At 43.4% G+C, this 11,848-nt stretch overlaps 1 long non-coding RNA gene across 1 annotated transcript; it reads left to right on the top strand.

The window, feature by feature from the left end:
- Positions 1-319: 319 nt before the first annotated feature.
- LOC126367225 (uncharacterized) lies at positions 320-11,201 on the top strand. The gene is made up of 2 exons (XR_007566454.1): positions 320-537; positions 11,007-11,201. It is a non-coding gene; the product is annotated as an uncharacterized LOC126367225 (long non-coding RNA).
- Positions 11,202-11,848: the final 647 nt, after the last annotated feature.

Here is an 11,848-nt window from a genome sequence, read left to right as displayed (position 1 = left end):
GCGACGAGTTATTTATAACGACGAGTCTCGCAGGAGGAATCGTTAAAGAGCAACGTTAATCTGTAGCATTTACACCCAATGAACAAGGATTCTCCAACTAAATTGACAACAACTTGTAAACTAACAATATACATAAGTAGGTACTTAAAGTAGATAGGTATCTACTTTCTTAATCATACACATTATTTTCATTGCATTCTAGTTGCGTTGGTATGTTACTAATATAATATGTATAATTGCGTAAGACTTGCATATTAGTAAATGCATGCGTGCAATGTGCACGTAGTTAGCATGTATGAAATACAAATACCTACTTACACAGCAGTTTGCTATACTCCATTAGGCCGCTGTATTCGTAGGTAGTGATTGTAGTACGCGGCACACCGCGCGGCGGCGGCGGCGGCGGGACCAGACACGACCCTCGTCGCCTTGATTTACTGCTATCGATGACTGCTCGATAATGTGATCTATACCAATCTATGCAGTGATCTACGGTCCACCCCGCGCCAGCGCACGCAGCGGGGCCACGAGACGTAGGTAGGAAGACCCATAGGTCAAACTAAACATTATCACAAATAAATAATACATAATTATAAGGTTTTGAGTACCTGTTGCCATTCCGGAACCGCTTTCGTAACTTGAACAGGCACCAGCTGTTTTACCGAATCAAGAAAATTACTTCAATTACAATTACAGGTTACACACCTACATAGGTAGTTACTTATCTCCATTTCTCTTCAATACGACCTTTTTCTGTTTTTCTAAAATCAATTCTGAGTTAACGGGATAGGAATCGAACCTACAATTCTAGTCTAGTCGAACATAGCGCGACTGTAGGTTTCCTATATCTATACCTACTCTTTTAAAAGCACTTACAAAGTCTGAAATAGCCGCAGGTAAACGAACTTGATCTGCCACTCCGATAACATTATAAAACTCGCGTCACCATAATAGATGATAATGAATAATTACGACAACATTGACGGCAGGCACGTGCATATTGAAATGAACTGCGATCGAAATCATTTATTCTATTGCCGATATACCTATATCCGTTTTATTTCCATTGACAGCTGCAACCGCGATACAAAAACCGAGTCCCAAATGTGCGCGTGACTCATCGCCCGAACATTCCAACGAGTTCGGGAAACTCTCAATATTACCTTCTATCGGCATATTTATCTTTCTTTATCTATTCATAGAAAAGAATCGAAGTAATTCCTTGTAACGAGGAGTGAAGCGGCTGCTGAGCTGCCGGTGTCAGCTCCTCGCCACCTCTTATCTTATCGGCGACATAAAAGCGCGCGCCCTGACCTACCGATTCTTATGTTGGAGACATTAAGGTGTTGTTCTGCCTGCCGCGGAGATACCCCGCGCCCGATGCGACATTAACGTTTAGCGTTATCGCAGTCCTCTCAACAAGCTGGACTAATTAGTCTCCGCGGCCCGCCCCGCCCGCACCCGCCGCGCCGCCGCAACCTCCGCTCTGATTATTCTCAGTTTATTCACATTGTAATATATTCTTCCACAATCCCCGATACTGTCGCCATAATAAACCGGCCAGTAACAAAAGTCATTTAATATAATGACGAGCGATTAGCTGAGTCGGTAACGCACATACCGATCTGGCAAAAAGTCTCGTGTTCGACTCCCAAGGAAACATTTATTTTAAAGACAGATTTGTACTGTCTGGATAAGTTGTATTCGACTCGAAGTGAGTCCACAATAAGAGGGATTCCGAAGAGTAGGTCATTGATCACAGTGTTGTATATTTGAAAAGGTCGCATCACAAACGATCATCGACTTCAACGATCGCAACATCCGTAAATGAGATGAATGCGACAATTGCAAGAAATTATGAGATGAGAGTTTGCGACCGCGGGGCGGCGGTGCGGCGGCGGCGGTGTCGGCCAGTGTTGCGGGTTAATTGCCGGCAATGGAGCTGAATGAGCTTTATGTTAATTGCGGGTAATTGCAGCGCGGGCACATAAGTCACGGCGCGGCGCGGTGCGGGCGGGGCGGGGCGCGGCGGGCCGATGGGGCTGCAAGATGGCCGGCGGATGCGGTAATTGCGTTCGTGGAACGGCCGCGCGCCGCCCGCGCCCGCCGCATACAGATTGCGGCGCGGACCACGCAAAAACGCAGCGCGCAATTAGACGCGGCCGCCCCGCCCGCACCACGCCACCATACTGGCGCACCACAGGTGCCCGCCGCGCTGCAGCCGGGCTGCACCACGGTCCAGCACTGCGGCAGCGGCACACACCGTGGACAGCCTGTGCTCAGTATCGTAATTGACATCTGCTAACGTGTCATGTCATGCGTCATATGCGTGAAAAAGTTCGGGAAACTTCCTTACAAAAAAATTCGTTTACAGAACAACTTTACTGTTAACATGTCTACATATATCACATCTACCTACCAAAATACATGTAGCTACCTTCAGTATGGCATACAAACTGCTGTACACAATAGAGAGCGGATCGATGTGTAAGGAATGCTCTTAATAAAGGCCGGGCGGCGGCGGCGGCCGGCCGTGGTCGATCGATGGCCGCCACTGCCCCCGGCCGCATATACACTTCTAACAACAGGACCTTCCAAACAGGGCCTTCTATCCTCATTCATAGTATCCATTTGGTAAGCCACTCTATCTAAGCAGGGAAGAATCCGAGAGAATTTGATCAGTTTAGAATAACTCACATTTGTCCAAGTGAATGATAGTGTTATAGTAATGACATTATAACATTTGGCGATCGAAGCTTTAACTTCTTTTCGCCATTAGAGTGAAGTTAGATCGTGATGCATGCAGCTGTCATCAATCCGACGTCTGACCATCAATCGCTGTGTTCACCAGCTCAATAGTGATAGATCACCGCGCCCGCGCCGCGCTGCCGCCGCGGCCGCCCGCCGCCCGCCGCGCGGGTCGCGCTTCTCGGAACAACCGCGCCGTCACTTTTCCTACAACTCGGAACAGGATCCACTAGGATTGGAACATTGAGTAATGTTTCCATGACGTAGTGGCCTGCATATAAACTGCTGCGCATGTACCTACATGTGCTAGTGTGCAATAAGCTCATGACTATATCCTAATTAGGGTAGTCAAAGATACATCCATCGCAAGATGAATTAAGTACCGAGACCTCACCGAGCTTTCTGTTTGCGCAACATAATAGGCGGTGAGCCGTATCGTATATAATGATCGAACCAACTGAGGTAGTGAAAACTAATAATAACTCATTAGAGCAAGTCCGGTACCGAAGTTCAAACCGGCACTCCCTAATTTAGAAGACGTGTTTCGCTGATCAAAATTGAATACTTGATATTCATGACCTATATCTATGAACGTTCATTTTCAGCCCGCTGTGCGGCGGCGCACACGAATTATTTTGCAGACATAAGTCACAGCTACATCTAACGAGTAACTTATAAAGTGGTCCTCTACTAGTCTGGTCGCCTGTGCTCGTGTAGTCCAGCTTTATATATTCGCATTTATCTGAAAATTCAGATTCCACGACGTAAAGTTACTCAAATGTCCATAACACACCTGTAATCGTATTATATAGCTTTGCTGGGTAATTCTATGCTCTATACAGAGGCTCACGTAGCAAATGCATTTATGAGAGTACTAAATTAATTTTAAGTAAATGGTTATAGCCACGTATGTGCAAGCATTTCGACGAATTTACTGGAATATACTTGCATCATACATGAATGTAGCTGGACGGCGTTTAGTTCTGTTTAGGAATGGCCAATAATGATTTATGGAGTGAATTAGCGTAACCGGCGAGCGGAGGCTTCTAGGAACTCATGCATTAGGAGCGGTGAGCAGCTGGCTCGATACGACGCACATACGGTAACTCACGCCCGTAATCCCTATTGGAGTGAGCAGAAGTTTTGACACGAAGTGATTGGATGAATCATAATTGTGACGGGTGATTAGCTTGTCGCCCATAAATGGTCCATCACGTCAAAGAGGACACAATCCCTCCATTTTCCCAAAGGCCCGGGGCTGATGAGCAGCAGAGCTGAACGTGTTCTATGTTGTTTATTAGCCCCCAGCCCACTGGTACTGCCGCGATTAATGGCCGCCTCTCAAAGCGCAGCTATGTGTGTTTACACGCATTACACAAATATTTCATCTGAACGCGACCAACATTTCGTTACATGTGTTTTTTACGCGCACTGTAAGTAATCGTCGCTGTTCCTAGAACAGTGCTTGACAAATACTCACAGATAATTGCAGTTTAGTTACCTAAATCAGTGATTTTAAGTCAGTATGGCTTATGTGGTATAATAATTATCATAAGGATCGATTAGTTCAGTCGGAGCTGCGTCGCCTCGCTGTGGTAGCTCCTCGATGTGATTGTTCACCGAGTAAACATTTGGTTCAAAATAAACAGTTTGTCTTATTGTAGTTGAGCCATCACTGGGAGGAGCCCCTGCATTCTTAGACCTCTACCACATTATCATGTATGATTATAATAGCGAAAACTAGAGTACTCTACGGTATCAGCCAACGTACAAAACAATACAAACAAAATGTGGTCTATTGCCAAATATACATTGCAGGCAACCTGATGGTGAAACAAGCCGAAATTCAAAATAATAAAGCCATACGTTGTTGGTGTGAAAGTAGATGAAATTAGTAAGTAGGTAACATTCATGGAACCACGTATTCCTTATTAATTCAAAATCTGATATGAAAATTTACGTTTTACTTACTTATTCGGCCGATTAATTATATTTTATCTAATTAATTTTAATTATATTAATCTAATTATATTTTATCAGAATTTTTAAAGGTTTCCAAGTCATATTTCGTACGTTGCATTGATATAGGGTGCCTACGTGATCATCAGCTCTCAATAAGATTATTAGGAACTTAAACACTCGGCATTACACTTTTAATGAGTTTTGCAAGTAGTTGTTCCCGGTAGGAAGTAAGTAGGTATAGTACAGTGGTTTGTATGAAGCGAGTAACTCCGGGTAAGTGAGCGTAGCATGCGGCGGCTGGCGGCGCGTACCTATAGTCGGGATTTATGTGCGCGGCGCACGCGAGCGTCGAGCGATGGTATCGCGGTGGGCGGGGCCGCGACACGCCCACCGCCCCGCGTGCCCCCGCGCCGCACCCCTCGCCCCGTCTACTGCACTACACCGCGCATGTGTGCGTTACTATACTATTATCTGCTCACACGTCTACCTGCTATAAATCACACCCTAGTAGGTACCAACCCTAAACTCTAATAGTAATTCGTATTGACCATGTTGTTACGAGTATGCTAATAATGTGTGGTACGTGATTGGATTCCTTGGCGCGTCTGATCAACCGTCGACTAATTTTTGGCTCACCTTCGTGACGTGACATGACGTGATAAGAAAGATGTCGCATTATACTGCCCATGTGTCCATCATCGATCCAAACCGACTGTTCAAGCTAGCTCGCTAGCTTCATTTCAGAGTCTTACCTAACTATAAAGAAGAAATAATATCAAAATCTTAACATACCCACCACATAAAAGGCCTTCAATCTACTTGATATCGGTAAATATTACAATAACATATTTTTAATTAACGGAAGTCTACACATAGGCACAAGCCGTTAACGTAATAAAGCAAGTAAGTATATACGAAACTCCTTCCGTTCTCAGCAAACTTGTAACTTCATAAAATTGTAGAGTATTTGTTAGCCAAGAGTGGCGAGATTGTTGCGTGCAGTGTCGCGGCGCATCCATATCTCACGTGCGCTAAATATAGCCGACATGTGAAGCATTCGTGTCAGCAGCGCGGTTATCTGCGCAGGAGTTCAGGTGAGACATGCGGGCGATATGCAGATTTCAAGCGGGATGCTAATTCGCACTGTCACACTTTCCCCACGCTATCACACCCCCGCCATTGATAATAACGTGAAACCAAGCCGCCTTGTTCACAACTACTTATCATAGTTTTTGTTCGCAAATAAAAACTTCAATAGAAATACTCAATTCTTGTAAATGTTATTCATGGTGTGTAATCAGCCGGCGCGGCGGCGCAGGCGCAGCGCGGACGTGGGGCGGCGTGTGCGCGGGCGGCGGCGGCACAAAGCGGGAAACTTCGGGAAAAAACGGATACAGAGAGCCGCGGGGAAAGCGGCCGCCATGCACCATGCGGGTAATTAGAGAACGCCCGCCCGCCGGCTGCTGCACGCCAGCTATTCACAGAATTAATCATCGCGATCATAATACTTACTTTTAATTTCACTCGGTGTTTTGCTTTCCGACTAAAACTGTAGAAACGTATCAAAAATGTGTTCAAAAAGTGCGGCCATAAATCTAGTATAATGAGCGGTTGTGTGATAGAGTAGAGTGGAGTGGTGCGGCGTGGCGGAGGGCGGTTATACTGTAATAACTGCGGCTAATTGCACTCGTTAGCGAGCGTGGCGGCGCGGCACTCACAGGCACTGTACAACACACGGCAAACAATGACGAGATTAAATTCAAACCCAAAAAATAATGTAAAATCATGTCTTCTATAGTACTACTGTTTCCCCGATGCATTCTATAAAATAATTCAGTTCAACTCGTGGGAAGTTACCTGTTTTGAAAAGTTAGGTAGGTATATGAAGAGCCGAATGTACCTATTCCTCCCAACCCAAGTCTCATATTATGTAGGTACTATCATTCAAAGTTCATACTTACATGTCGTTAAAATGGTAATTATTTAAGCCTAGTGGCTTCATTTTATAATAGGTTTATGAAAAGGAAGTGCCCAAGTAGGTGGGTCAAGTAACTCGGTTGTTTTTATTCAAATAAAAAAAATACAAATCGCTTTAAAAGAAGGAAGTCATACTACTCCTTAGATAGGTACCTACCCTTACCGGTGCTTTCGCTCTCGCCTTGGTATTAATCATATTAGGTAGATAGGTATCTATTCTTTAAATTTAAAAGATGAACACTATGTAAGTACCTAAATAAGGACTAGATAATACCTAGTTCCACATTGCATAGAGACTTCGAAGCATTCTCATTATCGTATTAACAGAATGAACCGCAATCAATATAAATAACAATTATCTCTTTTCATGAGCTGGAATCGCGGGTAATTAATGAAAGAAACTATGAAAATTGTCGACAGACGCTCAAAGACGCCGCCGCCACCGCCGCCGCCCCCGCCGCCGCCGCCGGCTGCGCCCCCGCCGCGGCTCACGCTCCACTGCACACTCACTTATTACCTTTTTATTTACCTTTATTAAGTTTGTATTTTTTCCTGTAATAACGATAACGAATCCATCGTTATGATATGAGCAAGCTATCCATCCACTCGGTACATTTGTGAAATTCATTTCACCGTATCCATTATTAGGAGGGGAAATTTCAAAATGTAGGTAGTAAGTAGGTACCTACATATCCAACGAGAATACATTTATCATGATGATTAGTGCGCCTGTTGACCGTGGTTGGGGTCTGTGCCGGTGTACCTCGACGGGCTTGTAATAATTATTGTTGCAATAGCAACCCTAGTATAGAATATGTATGTGAGTTGATATCCCTGTTACCGAACATGAAACTAGTCAATATGTTTACTATTAATACTCGTGGGAGTGAAGCGGTCTTGTAAACACCCACAGTTGTAACCGCAGTCGAAACTGTACAGTGGAAATGCTTGTTGAGAACTTTACACCTCAAATTGATATGGAACACAAAAACAATATTATCCTAACTTCGAACTTGTCATAATTTTCATAAAATTTGTTAGGTAAAATGTAGTATTATTTATTGTTAATGTAGTGAGTACGTGCCACAAGTACATCATCATCGAGCCGTGTCGGTGAGTGCTGCTGGTGTCCTGTGCCATTATCTGGCGGTCGTTTTGTAGACCGAGCGCATAGCGGCGCGCGGCGCAGGAATGGACCGCGCTGCGCCCGCGCCGCGGAACTGCCGCCATAAATCTCGGCCGGCTGCGCCCGCGCCAGGCTCGCTCAATTACAATATTTGTTTTGTAATACACCTAACATAGACAATAGTCGCAAACTTTATTCATCCCTCACAGTGTCACAAACGTGTAGGACATCCACAAACTGGACCTTTTCCACAATGGAATCTCTGTTTAGTCTCAAGATGTTTTTTTCTGGCTTAACTTCTAGCCAGCTAGGTTAAGGTTGGGGCAGAAGGCAAGAGAGAAACTACTGCCCTATTTTTCCCTTAAAGTATCATGAAGTGGTATGCTACACCGACAAGAGCGTGGCTCTTAAATTTGTCATGAGCAGTTAGGTATGATCGTGCGATCAAAATGTTTTTAGGACGTGATTGCAGGACAAACACAGATTATTTCAAGTGTATCGTACAGGCCGGCGGTGGCGGCGGACGACACGGCTCATTCATAATGCGTTTATGAAGACGTCCGCCACCGACACCACAATACTTAGTTTATATTTACCCGCGGGGTGGCTGGGCGGGACGGGGCGGGGTTGTAATTTATGCGCGCGCGCGACGGTACGAGATTTATCGCGCACGTGCTGCACCCGTAACGAGCACACCTTCACATGAAAAATGCATCCATATATCACACCAAGCATTTGATAAAAGCACCTACTACCCTGCTCATTACAACAGAGTAATCAGCGTTGGGGCCGGGATGGTGCCGGCGCCGCACCGTGTGCAAGACCAAGATCGAAGCTCAGCTCCACATGCCGCGCGCGCCGCGACCGCCGAGCTGTTGTATTACGAAACTAGTACACATTTATATTTGGTCTTGTATTGTTCCCGTTGTTAACATTGATACTAACGATTCGCAAGTAGTAGTGACTGCGGCTGCGCAGCTGTGGCTGTGGCCCACAGCGTGCATTATTGGCGCGGCACAATTATTATCAAGTTATGACAGCAACACGCAGTTACGCCGACGATACCAGCGATCATCCGATAAATCCCTGGACAGACGACAACGGTCCCCGTGTATAAATGAATGTGCATTTGTTCGTACTCGTGTAACCATATGTGTTTCATGCGCCCCTGTCAGCGCACACTGGTCCGCATACATCAGTCTCACTCTATCGGCCGCTAATTGCCCGCGGGACCGTATCGGCGCCACTAAAACCCGCATCAGACAGGTGATCGACGCCGCGTCGCTACCGAATCTCGATGGAGCATCTAACAAAGCGAGCAAAACAGTTCTGTGTCTTAGTTAGGTAGGTACTATGGAGTACCTAGTAATAAAATCATAAATTCCACAGATACTTTTACAACGCTTTTTTTCGCAATGTCGCTATTTTTTTATTTATTTATTATAATCGTGTACTGCGTACAACATTTCTTTTGAATAACATTTACAATTACAATTTGTATTTATGCGACATAAAAACATAAATGTCTTTACACGTGTATCGAAAACTATTTTGAAAGCCATGAGCAAAAGTAGTGTAAATGCCGTAAATGCGTCCTACAAGGCAGGACACACACTAAACATTCTACTTGTTATAAAGTAGGTATTATTCCGAGGAACAATATATCTGAACGTTAAGACTACAAGTATGCCTACACGTTGCTTGTAATTCCGTTTTATGCATTGTTTATGGGTCCATATTGGCTCGCATAAAATTGTTCCTCCTATATTTTTTCTTCATAATCATCACCATAAAAAATTTGTTCATATTTTTTTTGTCATAAAATTATTTTCCTAATTTTGTTATTCATATCCTACATTCTTTATAAAATTACTCGTCATAAAGTTTTTACTCAGAATACTCTTAATACATATTTTTATTTTTATTATATTTTAGTTCCGAAATATTATTTTGGAGGAGCTCGATAACACAGTAATTTATTTGTCTTTAACCTGGTATGTTTTTTAATGTATTTATACTATAATCTATCAACAATTTAATTCTAGAAATTAGTTTCTAGTCACACTTCTAACCTAACCTACACTTGTCTCTGTCTGGTAGCATCTTATTTCTAGTTGCAATTTAATAATCAGTGAAGTCGCATTTTTATTCTAAAATAGTTGAAAGCATTTTTAAATCGGATTAGTTGTACCGGATATTACTTCCTACTTACAAACAAACACAAATGTTGCTTTTTTATTTTTATGACTACCAAATATTTTGTATATTAATAACAAATTTATGAAGAGCAAAATGTATGAGATAGAAATATGTAAATAGAATAGAATAGAATGAAATTGTTAATTAAAAGTTTATTTATTAATTAATTTACTTTGTATTTGTATGTGTTAGCGTATTTTGGTGTAGATATTTAATTTGACTATGGTATATATTTTATTTATTTACTTATTCTAAATAATTTAATTATAAAAATAACAAAAACAAATACCCAATAACTTAACATTAAAATCATTATCATTATCAGTCTTCTTAAATGGTTATTAAAACACAAAGGTCAGTTTGATAAAACATGTGACGCGCAAGTATTGTACTTAGAGGTGGCTCGGGGAGTGCATAGCCCGCGCTTGTACTGCGGGTGACGTGACAAGGTGGTGACGAGTCATCAAGCCATCTGCTGTATTGGAAATTAACTGTTAACTAAATTTAGCCTGTAAGATTTTTACAAATAAGTAAATTCCGTAAAGGACATTTGTTTGAGGAGTTATTGCCGCGAGGTGTGGTGTAATATAAACGTTGCCTGCCGTGATGGACGGCGAGCGCGACGTTAACGATCTCCCGCGAGTAATGGATAACCAAATGCGTTCAATTGTTCTCCGGAGATTAAGAGGGGCGCGGGCCCGCCGCGGGGGGAGCGCGGGGGACAACAGCGCATTCTTCAGGGATTTATCGAGCGTTATTTGTAGCGGCAACACTCGCCGCCGGATTACACTCCGGTGTGCTCTCACAACACTATATTTAGCCTCGGCTAATAAATTACCAACAACCCAGATGATGTACCGACATCTAAGTCGCTGTGACAATGTAGCTCCGTCTTCATGAAAAATGCTTTGATGGTAGAGATTCCCTTTCATAACGAGTCAAACTTATCAAAGCTGTTATAATGGTAAAATGGTTGTCATAAAATGCATTCCAGGTCGTCCCGTGTCCCCGCCCGCCCCGCCGCCGCCGCCGCCCGCCCCGCGGGGGCGCAAAAACCGACGGATGCTCGAGGTGATATTGCCGACGCGAATATAACGCCGATTTGTTTCTAACAATCAATTCATTTCACACATTTTTATAAGAAATCTCAGTTTTGTAGAGAATAATTAAAGAAATATTAAAATACTAACGTGTTGTGTGTGACTGCGACTCCGCCCCGCCGCGCCGCCGGCTGCAGGCTGGTGATACTAGGTGTAACCTAATACCTATGCCTACATTATTTTTTCTGTCGTAATGTATGTGTATTATTCTAGTCGGGCCATATAGGCGACCAATCAGCTCGCGACAGCAAATAAATCGGGCCCGGTTTTGACTCCGCCGGCGTGGTGGACGTTTTCCCTCTTTCATCGTTCATCACTATCGACCCAATCCGAGCCGCTTCTCTCAAACGTCTCTCTAGATCGTTGGATATCAATGCTCTAAGACAACTCCCTAGCCCGAGGTTTGTGTGTACACGGGTATCCTCAGACTTTTGTATAGAACTGAAGAAGAATAATTTACCACAAGTTGGTAAGTACATTCTGTTGTTGTATCTCCAAAGGATATACGCATAAAGTCTTCGCTAAAACATGTTCAACAGATTTCGTCATATTATTTAAACCAATTTATACAAATTCATTAATGAATTAAGTATACACTAAAACTATTTCCTTGAATCACTTCATCTACTTACTGATAAAAACCGCATTAAAATCCGTTGCGTAATTTGAAAGTACCATACCGAGAGTGGGAAGCAACTTTGTATTATATTATGTACAGACGAGACGATGTGCGCTG

This window comes from Pectinophora gossypiella, chromosome 5 (assembly GCF_024362695.1).
Source record: "Pectinophora gossypiella chromosome 5, ilPecGoss1.1, whole genome shotgun sequence".
NCBI lineage: Eukaryota > Metazoa > Arthropoda > Insecta > Lepidoptera > Gelechiidae > Pectinophora > Pectinophora gossypiella.
Note: the sequence above shows the minus strand (reverse complement) of the source record. Positions and strands in the feature narration are given on the sequence as shown.